We start from the raw sequence: 12652 nt of genomic DNA, 5'->3' as shown, positions 1-12652 counted from the left end.
AACTCAAACCAAACTGAAATAAAAATGGTATTTACAATGACAGTGGAAGCAGCGTTAAAAACTCAGAAATGGTACCGCTTGAGTAGCCGACCATTGATCAGCCCTCCTGGACAATCTTCCCCATTCATTTCCTTCAGAAGAAAGGCATTCTGACCCCGATATGCTGCAATTTTAAAGGGACCTTTCCAGAGGTTCTCGAACTTACCATGCTTGCTTTTCTCCTCATTCCTTGCATCCCACTTCAGCACCACATCATCCAACTGAAATTTGTCCACCTTGGCCTTTCTATCATAAATTTTCTTTATTTTCTCCTGCAATTTGGATGTGTTCTTGAAAACGTCTTCTCTGGTCTGTTGCAAGTGGACCATTTGATTCAATCTTCTCTGCATGGGATCTTCTTCACTGCCGGCCTCCTGAAGAAGTTTGACTACCGAGGCAGTGAGAGAGGTAGGAAATACTGTATCAACTCCATAAACAAGCTCGAATGGTGACATACCAATGGATTTCTTCTGGCTAACCCGATCTGCCCAAAGTGCATTGACCAACCTCTTATGCCAGCTCTTCTTATTTATTTCCAGCAGCTTCTTGATGATGTTGACCAATGATTTGTTCGAAGACTCCGCCAATCCATTGCCTTGTGGATGATAGGTAGTTGAGTGACCCAAAATGATGTGATATTTATGACAAAACTCTACCATCCTTTTTGATTTGAAAGCTACTGTGTTATCAGTGATTAACTTATTCGGGCAACCAAAGTGAGACAAGATGTTATTTTCAAGGAATGAAATGATTACCGCATCAGTAGCTTTCCTGGTGGGAATTGCCTTGATCCATTTTGTGAAATCTGTCGCTATGAGGATCCATCTATGCTGACTGGAAGAAGCGGGATGAATTTCCCCAATGAAATCCAATCCCCATTGCTGGAAAGGAGCACTCACCTCAATAGGCTTAAGTGGCAAAGGCCGTAATTTCTGCCTCCCTTCAAAAATCTGACACTTGTGACACCACTTGACCATCTTATATACATCAGCGAACAATGTCGGCCAATAGTACCCTGCTCTCAGAATTTTGTTTGTTGTCGAATTCCAAAAAATGTGACCACCAAAATCTCCTTGGTGGCAGTCCTCCATGACCTTCTTTGCTTCTTCTTCCACCAAACAATTTAAAAGAACGCCACTGGGATCTTTCCAATACAGTGTAGAATTGAGAATGCAAAACTTGGCAGCTTTCAACTTGAGTGTTCTCGCTTTGTTTCTAGTCATGCTGGGCGGTGGTGACAAATTTTTAAGCACATATATGATATCTGAATACGACGGAGAAAGAGCAAACATTTCAGATACCTGAATTGATGATGCTTCCTCATTCTCATCGGACATAGCAGTGATCAGATTTATGTCCAAGGCGTGCAAGTTTGATTCGGCCATTAACTTTGCCAATCGTTGTCCTTTAACTAGCTTTGTGTGCTTTATTTCCACATCATATTCCAGCAAGGCTGCAATCCATTTGCCTCGTCTTCCTTCCGGATCGGTCCGCACTAAAACATCTTTGACAGCAGCGTTAGGAACATAGGCCAAAATATGAGAATGTAGAATATATACTAGGAAATCTTTCAATGCCTTCACAAGTGCAAGGGCTTGCTTCTCAATGATGTTTTATTTTAAGGCTGCATCTCTTATAGCTCTGCTGAAGAATGCAATGGGTCTTTCATGATCATCTCTTTTCTGCAATAACACAGCTGCCATAGTGTGCTCTAAAGAAAATAAAAACAATATGAAATCGTGACTCTAGTCTGGGCTAACTAGAATGGGAGTTGAAGAAAGAGCCAATTTGACTAAATTGAAAGATTTTACAGCCTCCTCCGTCCACTTCACTTGGCTATCCTTCTTAAGCATGTTTGTCATCTCTCTTAGGTGCTCAACAAGATTAGGTACAAAGCGGCGTAGAAAATTCATTTTACCATTGAAAGATTGTATCTCTTTCTTATTCAGGGCAGATCGATTTGTTGAATTGCTTGCACATGCGCTGGGTCAATACGAATGCCATCTTTTGAGATAATGTGCCCAAGTAGTTTGCCTTCCTCCATGGCGAACAAGCTCTTTTTCGGATTCAGCGACAAGCCATATTTTCTGCACTTTCGAAAGACAGTTTTTAGATGGTACATGTGCTCTTCATCAGATTTGGAAAACACCATCAAATCGTCTAGGTACACAACCAAAAATACATCCTTCTCATTTGCAAAAGCCAAGTCCATTGCACGCTGAAATGTGGCACCCGCATTCTTTAAACCGAAAGGCATTTTAGCGTAATGAAAGGTTCCACATGGAGTGGTGAACGTTGTCTTGTCTCGGTCATCTTCATGGACAAAAACTTGGTAATATCTGGAATAACCATCAAGTAGTGACATACAAGATGCTCCCACTACTCGCTGAAGTATATGGTCTATTTTGGGCAGTGGATAATTATCCTTCAACGAAACTTTATTGAGATTTCTAAAATCAATGCATAAGCAAATCTCACCTGTCTTTTTTTGTACGGGCACCAAATTAGAGATCCAATCTGAAAATCTGATGGGAACAATGATCCCTGATTTGTACAACTTGTTTATCTCTTTTTCAGTAGATGGCAACAACTTTGGATTTAGCCTTCTCAACTTCTGTCTGAATGGTTCTTGATTGGGCTTGATGGGTATAGTGTGCTGAATTATATTGGTATCATATGTCTTTAAGTCAGAATAGTCCCAAGCAAACACATCTGCAAATGAAGACAGCAAACTGATATATTTGTCCTTGATCTTTGCTGGCAATGCTTTAGACAGTTTTACCAATTTAGGATTAGCAGCTGTTCCAACATTGACCTCTTCCACACCCTTCTCTGTTGGCTGCAATGTTGGCTTGCAGGCTACATCATCTTGATCAAAAAGTTCTTCTAAAGGTATCAAGCCTTTCGGAATAACGTTATTCTTCAGCTGCAACATGTCCATTTCATTGATCTGCACCTCATCTATACCATTAACTTTACCATCGTCATTTTCTACATCAATTGAGGTCTCTTTTAACTTGCCTTTGTTTTGAAGAAAATCATCAATCTCCTCATCATCTTGGAACACTTGCCAATATCTCTGATTGTCTGGAACGGTTGGACGATGCTTGACATGGATTTCAAATTTATTACTAGAGTTCATTGGGATCTTCAAACTACTTGTTGCCTTAGCAAGAGCATCAGCAATACTATTTTGTATACGAGGCACACATGTCAAGGTGCATTCTGAAAACAATTTAAGGATGTCTAGGACTACATTACGGTAGGCCCGCATCCTAGGATGCTTTGCTTGATACTCGCCTCTGACCTGCTTAATTACCAACTCAGAGTTGCCATATACTGAAATCCTCTTAGCATTCAGCTTCCTTAGACTCTTTAGGCCATCAATCAGAGCATCATACTCAACTTCATTGTTTGAACACTCAAAAGCCAACTTGTAAGAGCATACCCGCATGTTACTAGGCACTTTGTTCGGGGCGGAGAAAGGACTGCGTACCCAAATTCCAATTCCAGCGCCATCATTTCCCACTGCTCCATCGAAATCCATTGTCCACAAACCTTCCTCCTCCTCTTGCAAGTGCTGGAAATCTGTTTGCTGTGCCTTGTCTGCTTGCTGTCCATTACTTTCAGTTGATTGCCTGACAGTGTTCTGTTGTTCTTGTCCTTCTTTCCTTAAAATTTCTCTGAAATTTTCTGTTATTTCCATAATATCGTCTGCTTCAACTAACTGACTATCTATATCATTGAAACTATCTGAATATAAAACAAAAGACTCTAAATCTGTATGTACATAGTTAATTGGATGATTTATTGGTTTCTCCTTGCTTGTGATCATGTATTTCATTTTTTGTTCCCGATACAATTTCTTGATTTATCCAAACACTGGAATCGTTGCATAGGAGAAATCTAGCTGTAGTGTCCCTTTCAATTTCGCTACGCAAGACCTGGAAAGAAGCATGCCAAACCTGGGAGGAATATCTGCTACAAAAACATCCATCAAAACATTCTTCATTGGGAGCTGATCGAGACTCACAACCAAGTCTTTGATGAGTCCTATACATATTACTTTGCTGGAATCAAACGAATAGAGATCATGGTATTGCCAGGTGATGTCCAGACCAAGCTTATCCATGATAGCCTTGGGCATGAGATTGTGAGAAACTCCAGAGTCGAACATGGCATTATGTAACACAAAATCATGCAACCTTAAACTGATATAAAAAGGTGGTACATCACTATCAGGAGACTCACCATTCGATGCTGGCCCAAAAATCATTTCAGGTTGATCGTCCTCAACATTCACCATGTCGGACATTGGGTCCAAATTCAACATTTTAGATACTTGCCCTATATAACTACTGTTCCTAATTATTTCAGTCAAGGGGATGGATACATTTAATTTATAAATCTCATTCTCTAAATTAAAAGCAGGAATCTTTTCTACCTCTTTGACTGGGATTTCTTTCTTTTCCTTTTCTTTCGATGCAACTTGCTGATGTGATTGTTCTGCTGATGGTGATTTGCTGCTCTCCGGACCAACCGCCTCCTTTCCTTTCCTTTGTGTAACTGATGAATCATTCTTTGATGCCTCAACATCCTTCCTTTTCTGAATTGGTTTGACTGGCACATCTCTATTTCTAAGTGAATATCACTGCTGCTGGGCAGACAGAGCATTCATATAGCCTCTTTGGTACTCATCTGATTCTTCCTCCAAGACGGTGTCATTTGCTAGAATGAAATCTACATCTTTGTGTACAGCTGAACTTTTTGCATGCTCCTCATCCTCAATGAGATAAATAGGCAAATCATCAGGAGTAAAGAGGTGGTTTTCTTCACCTATTATATTCCCGTCCTCATCTGACTCTGGTCCATGCACAAAATTTTGCTGCAAAGGTGTTTGTACTGGCTGTTGTGCTGTCTGTTCTTGGGCTTGCTGATCTCTCTGTCTTATTCTGTATTGTGGTTGTTGCTAACCACGGAAGTTAGGATTTCTAACTTATGGCTCCGGTTTGTCAAGTTTCACCCTTTCAAGCATCTGCTCTACCTTCTTGAGTAATTGATCCATTGAGGAAGACTCTTCCTTGATTGTGACCTTCTTTTCTGCTTTCGCTCTAGCTCTTTTGAACAGCAGATTTGCTTCAACGCTGACCACGATTTTCTGCATGTCTTCCATTATGGCCGGTTCTCTCTCTTAATTGATAAGCCATGTCAGCATCAAAACCATCCAGGAACTTCACCATGCCTAGTCCCACAGATGGCCTTAGATGATCTGGAATTTCATTATAAACTGAATTGAATCTAACGCAATAGTCTTGGACCGACTCACCAGCGTTTCGTTTGATTTGCTGATATTCAGCCAGAATTTGAAGAGGATTCTTTTTCACTTCCCATCGGTTTAAAAATTGTCTTTGTAGGTCGGCCAAGGTAGCGATACTTGCCGCCGACAAACCTCTGAACCATTTCCTCACATCACTTGCAAATGTCTTTACAAAGAGTCTCATTTCCACATTCTCTGCATCGATCTCATGAAGTTCATAGAAATATGTGATTCTGTCCACATGTTGCTAAGCAGTAATGCTGTTAGGAGTGCCATCAAAAAATGGGATTTTTCTTTGATAATCTGTGGGCATATCATCTAGAACTTGAGGCAGAACCAGGGGTGCAAAACGGGCAGCCATCACTCTTGGTCGATTTGGCCTTGGAGGTGTTGGAGGGGTGTGCAGAGTTTGTAAGGGGCTAGTAATTGGAGTTTGAAGCTGTGTCGCAATATAATTATCAATTGACCAGTTAGCCCTTTCAGTTTCTAGGTCTACAAGAAATTTTGGATCGGGGATAGTATAGTCAACAACCCTTTCGGATTTGGTCTCGAACAATGATATTTCAAACCACTTATCAAACTCAAGCTCTTCAAGATACTCAAAAATGTCAGGACATGAATGGGATTTGAACACGGGAATTATAGTCCTCTCTTGACGCAGGAGTCTTGGAATCAAGTTGGGGTTTTCGTAAATATGAGGAGGATCCAGATCTGGATTGGCTCTGGTATATCGTCTCGAAGCCAGCGTGCTATTCAGAGAAAGCAAAGGACACAACCAACCTACTCAGCCTATCCAATCCTAAACTTATCATCCGAAAGCTTAGGATTATCAAGAAGTAAGGGGATTAATTACGTTCTCCAGTATGGTCGCCACTATGTTAGCACCTAAATCTGCCTTAGGTTGAAGGAAGGCAAAATTCAGGGTAACCACAAACCACACTCAGTCTGGTAGCTAGCCCTACCAGAATAGGAGAGGGCTCTCTCTGAGTCACGCTCAGCGAATAGATAAACGAAATGGTCTGAGATGACTTACAGTGAAATATTGATCTTAGGCTACTGAGTAATTATGGATACAAGAAACAATTTTTTATGAATGACTGAGTTTCTGGGATGGTATTGGACCAACGGACACCAATGAGCAGAGAATTTAATACAAAGGCACAGATTACTTCGTGAGGCAAGATAGGCGGAAAGTCTAGCAATTTAGCTTGAAATAACGCGGAATGGAGGAATTCCTTTGGAGGGTGAAAAGGGCATAAGTACATGAATCCTTTTCAACAGAAGAAGAACACTGAACATGAAATTTTCCCACAGGCAGAGCAGTAAAAACGAATTCTACCTTATCTAACTTAGAAAATTTCATTGGAAATGACTATGAAATGAACTGTGAAACATTACGAAATACATATGAAACATAAGAGACACATTTGCTACACTCACAACCACATGAATCTCATGAAACAGAGACGCTGCCTTCATTAATCCTCTATCAAAATATACAATGAAGAACTGAGTTTCTCTCCCACAGTCTCCCCAAAATTACAATCCAACCAACCCTTTGCAAATAGTTTGCATATAATATATAGAATGTGCCATGAAGAGATAGAACGCCCAAGGGTTTGGGAGTTACTCGAATCATTACAAAATGGAGGTGGAAAGCCAACCATTAGCTACAGGTGCAGCGTTGCAAACATGACAAATGGCTTGGGTGATTGTTTGCCTTCCTTTTCCACTTGGATAGAAGCCAATATGGAGAGAAAATACTTTAAATGCCGCCTTAGGTGCCGAAAAGGTGAAATGTAGACAAGCAGGCCCACTTGGATAAGTCGCGAATCGAAATTTTGCGAAACAGAGGTGAAATTGACCTTTTTTCCTATATGCGCTGTGCCACTTTGGAGCCTATTTTGAGGAACTTACAGGAGTCCAAAATGTGCCCAAGTGTGCTTGTTGGAAAGCCTGGCCTGTCCACTTTCCAACCCAAGTGGAATTTCTGAATTTGGTGCTCATTTTCCCCTCCAAATCTTCATTCTCCCAAGAATGCTTCCTGTGTGTCAAAATAGGGGCAGAGAGGTCATTTTTTGAGTGTTTTTGACCTCCGGGAGACTCAAATCATGCCCAAATTTCTTGTCCAAGCACCAGTAGTCGTGATTTTGCATGATGAATCCAAACATCCAAATCATTTGTGATTTGGAGCTCCCAATCCTAAGCACCGTGCCAGTGGCGCGACGCGGAGGGAGAAAAAACTTGTGTTGTGACCAAAAAATTGCCATGTGACAAAAATTGCCCCAAATTTCTTGAAATTTGGGCTGGAGATCCTCTATGATGTGCTATGCTGGGCCAAATAGGCTTCAGCCAATATCTGAAGTCAATTGAGCTCCCTTTGCCTCTTTTGCTTCTTGATTGCCTTCCTCAATTTCGCCTTCAAATTCCTTGTTCGGGTCTTGCATACTTTGTTTCGCGCCATGTAGTGCAAAGCCATGTGTCTCAACAATGCATGGTCCTTGCCAGCCTTGTCTAGTAGCCTCTCCAAGTGCATGTTAACTCTCTCGATATTGGCCTCCCGATCCTCATTGATCTCTTGCTCCAATGACGTGAGCTCAACTCTTCTCCATTATGCAGCTTAGCGATGCTCACGAATGTTTTGTAGCTCCATGATCGCTTGCTGATCCTCAAGCTATTTGTTCCTCTGCTCCAAATATTTCATGTTCCACTTAGCCCTCTCCAAGTCAAGGGACAAGGCTTTGATCTCTAATTGCTGCTCCTGGATGATCTCTTTGAGCTGTGCACTTGTCAGTTCTGTTTCTGTATCATCATCATGAAGGAGAACGAATTTGGTCTCTTGTTCACCGGACGGCTCACGTGAAGGCCCCTCATCATGCATTGGGTCCTTACCTCTGTCTTGTACCTGTAGTGGTGATGTCGGAAGCGAGGCCCCTTCCACCCTGGGTGGGGATAACACTCGCTTTGCTGCTGCAAACAAATGTCTAGCACCCCTCTGATATGTGATGAAAACTGACACACTAGCAGTCTCATGGCGCTCATACCAACGAGAAGGTTCACCCTCTTGCTTAACCTCTGATAATACCTGTGAAGTGCTAAAGAATTCATGGGAGATGAAATCTTCCCAAGTAATGCCCTGCAATCCCAGCTGATGATCCACCAAAATCTTAATAAGAGCAAAATGATAAACACTATTAAGCTGCTGCTGAGGGGTCTTGTGCTGCATGAAGGTGTTCATCCTCTCTATGTTCCTGCAAATGAAAAATGGGATGTTCATCATCTGTACCCTGGTAAATTGCATGAGCAACCCGATGTGATAGGCATATAGACGAGAGAACCTCCCCTCACAGCTGAAGTACTTCATGATCAACTTCATGAATGGAGCATATTCATCTCTCAAATATCTGAATGGAAAGACTCTTGTGAGCTGCCTCAAGCAATTGGCCTTAATGTAAGGCTCATAATGCTGCCGATCAACTTTTTGTTTCTTGTGCCATGGTTCTCCAACATTCGGTATACCAGTTGCTAATGAGATAGTTTCAGGCGTCAATGTGAAGGTGACCCCAGCCAAGATAGAGTGATCTCCATGAGGTGAAGCACAAAAATACGGGCCAACTCATTATGAACTCAAACATTAGCCACTCTTTGACAAAATTCAAAACATGATAGATGCTGGAAACATGAAATGGCAAGAGGGCAGGCCTGCAACTCAGTGAGGGTAGTGGGCTCATCCCTAACATGTTTGCCACTCTTGTGATGTCTCCTGGGAGCCTACTCTTCCGAGGATGAGTCACTTTGTGTCTCCATCTCATACTCTGATGAATGCTGTGATGCCATGACTGCTGTGTGTACTGTATTTAGGCTGCCCTTTGATGATGGTGTGAAGCTAGGTGCTTTTGTGAAATCTTTCAATTCGATGGGCTTCACAAGAAATTTGAGGTGATTTGGCACAGTTTTGGCCCTTTGTGGGTGTGTGCCACGCCCTGGGTGTGCACCGCGCCCGTTGAAAAAAATACACTGAGGGATGGATCTGTGTGCGTCGCACCCTCTGTGTGCGCCACGCCCCTGTGTATATGCACCGCGCCCTAAAAGCTGTCTCCAACCTTGCTCCAAACATGCATGATGCACACTCAAACACTTTGCAATGTTTCCCTATGCACTTGATTCGCACAATGACTTTGATTTTGGTGGAAACTTGTATATAAAGACTTGGAAGTCATGGGTTAAATTTTTTCTTCTTCAAAAACCCATTTTTCTAATGTTATGTTTTGACACTTTTTCACTGACTTAAAGCAACACTGATTTTCACTTTCCCTTTGAAATTTTAGCTCAAATGATGAAATTTTCGGCACTCTTTGTAGGGATTGCACGATAGGACATTTGGCCACGGAAACCATGCCTGCATCTGAAGAAATCAATTGACGAATTTTTTGAAAATTTTATCACCAATGACACTGTTTGACTTTTCTTCAAAACAGAGTTTTGAAGAACAGTCGAAGTTTATCAATATGACGATGAAACTCTCTGAATCATTACTTTGTAAGGGCCTCACTCTGGCCTGCATGGATTTACTGGACATATTTAAAGACCAAATTGATTAATCCCTAGACCTAATGATCGAAAATGACTTTTGTCCATTAAAGGACCAGACCTTGACTGTCATGGACTTTGGTGATCATTGACAGAAGACCTAAGCCAGCAGGAGCCAGACATGAGGGGAAATGACTAGCATGACCTTTTCTGTCAGATTATGGCATGCTCCTAGCGGAATGCAGCTGGGTGAATGGAGCGGGACTCCTAAAAATGAAATGCATAAAGAGTTTTGATCTCTGACGGAGGACTGACCAGACCGACTCTAACAGGTACAACTTGGAGAGGAGGCTCGCAGTACAAACCTTGAAATTTTGGAGACATTGCAGGAATTGAAAAATGAAATGGCCCGATTGAGGGAGGATAACGCAAGGTTAGCAATGGAACAGTAGATAATTATAAAGAGTCTATCTGACAGGAAAAATCAGCAACCACTGAATCCCAGCGCTAAGCAACAAAGGATGTCAGGGGAACAGAATCAGAATACTGTTGGCATTATGATGCATGTGTTGTACTTGATGGCAACCCACTCATGAAGAACATGTCACTTATTTATAACTAGATGAATCTACAGAAGAGATATCAGATGTGAATGAATGCACGGGATGTAGGACAGCTCAAAGGAATCAGATGACAGTTCTCAGTAATGACAAGTTAGCTTTCCCATCAAGTCCAAAGGGGGAGATTGTTGGCATTATGAGACAAGTGTTGTCCTTGATGGCAAATCACACAGATGACAGATCATAGTGCAGCAGGTCAGTAGCAAGGAATTGATGATCAGACTACAAGAATGAAGAGAAAATATATATACGCAGGTTCATCGTGACCGAGACGCGTATACACGCGGGTTAGTCATTGAAAAGACGCGTATGCGTATACACGCACTTTCATGCAAGGGAAGGCGCATACATGTCGGAGAACTTATGTTTGGTCCATGGTATTTAGTCCTTGGTATTTGAACCTATGGTTTTGGACCATGGTATCTCGTCAGAAGTGTTGATCCCAAGTATTGGGTCCATGGTATTGATTGGTTATGGTTTTGGACCATGGTATTGAGTAAGGCCTAAGACTATAAAAGGAGAAGAAGATCATTAGGCAAGTGGATTGAAAAGACTTGAATATCTGATGAAGTATGAGATCTAGTATGCAGGAAAAGGGTTTATGATGCATTGCTTGATCTGAGCTAAGGAGGAATCTCACCGGTTGATGGAGAACAAGATCTAAGGATAGATCGGGATCAAATGGTTTGAAATGAACTATCTCTATATGGTTGATTATGTTTATTCTAGATCTGTATACTGACGCATGTAATGATCTGAACTGGGTATAACTTAAGTTTGAAATCACTGCAAGTCATGATTGAATATGTATAGATCTGTACGCAGGTTGGCTTTGGTGAAAGCGCGTATGTATGCGGGTTTGGTTCATTGTAGTAGCGTATACCATTTGAGCTATGATGTTTGAAGTTACAGGTGGTTCTGGTTGTTGATGAGTTCTGATGACTGTTTAATGGTGTCAGTATTCTGCATATTCAGTTTGATTGATTGTGTTTAGCCTCAGTGTTGATGGATGAGATCTAATAATGGATCAGGATCATAATGACTCATATTTATGTGATCTGATGGACTAGATCTGGTTGCTAACACAAATATTATCCTTGTATATGTAATAATCTGGATATGTCTGAAGTTAGGAAGTGCATCAAGCTATAAGTTAGTAATTGATGATATATACGCTGGTTTGCTTTGGTGAAGTCGCGTATACATGCAGGTTTTGCACTTCCAAGTAGCGTATGCACTCTGATGCATGATTTTGATGATACAATTGGTTCTGAATATTGTTGCAGAGTTGAGTGTTATGCTCTGTGTGTTCTGGTGACTACATTTTGTTGACAGGGCTTCAGTGATTCAGTCTTGGGTGATTCAGAGATTGATGATGCTAGTATTGATTGTTTTTGTGCTTTAATGATATTTATGGGTCCAATATGAAAATTGGATGAAACGTGGCCTTCAGATTATAGTGTTGTGCTTCAGGAGTATCCAGTCTGAAAATGTATGAAAAGTGGTCCCTGGAAGATGAAAGAAGATTGTAGTCCAGCGCCTACGTACTAGTACATCAGCTAGTACAAGAGTTAAGGGGGTAGAAGCTCCCTTGCAGTAGCAGCTGGAGAACGAGTGAAGATTGGAGCATTCAGTAGGCAGACACCTACGTATTAGTAAATGGATCGGCTAGTACAAGAGCTAAGGGGGTTGTAGCTCCCATCCAGGAGAGTCTGAAAACGAGAGAGGGTTGTAGCCCTCTACAGGTTGTAGCCTGCGTACTGGTATAACGTTGCACCAGTACAAAAAGATTGTAAAATGAAGTTTCTTATTAAAGGAAGACAGAGACGACTTGTAGCAGGTGGTTTTCACCCACATTGGGTTTCCACCTTATATCATGGTGTTCATGTGTGCTTCTTGTGTGTGATGATCTGTTCTGTTTTACTGCACCTACTTACTGTTCATGTGGTTAATGAATTTCCGATGCACTAACTAAAGATCATCATTTAATGGATTAACTGAATCATAAGTATTCTGCATATATGCTAGTTGCATTTGACACAGTCGCGTATACACGCGGGTTCCATTAACTGAAGTCATGTATATGTATATAAGTATGGAAATGAAAAAGTTTTATTGATTTGATAATACTGATTCACCCCCCCCC

This window comes from Pinus tabuliformis, chromosome 7 (genome assembly GCF_031772625.1).
Source record: "Pinus tabuliformis cultivar Carrire ecotype Pingquan chromosome 7, CPIR1, whole genome shotgun sequence".
NCBI lineage: Eukaryota > Viridiplantae > Streptophyta > Pinopsida > Pinales > Pinaceae > Pinus > Pinus tabuliformis.
The sequence above is the reverse complement of the archived record's forward strand: the minus strand, read 5'-3'. Positions refer to the sequence as shown.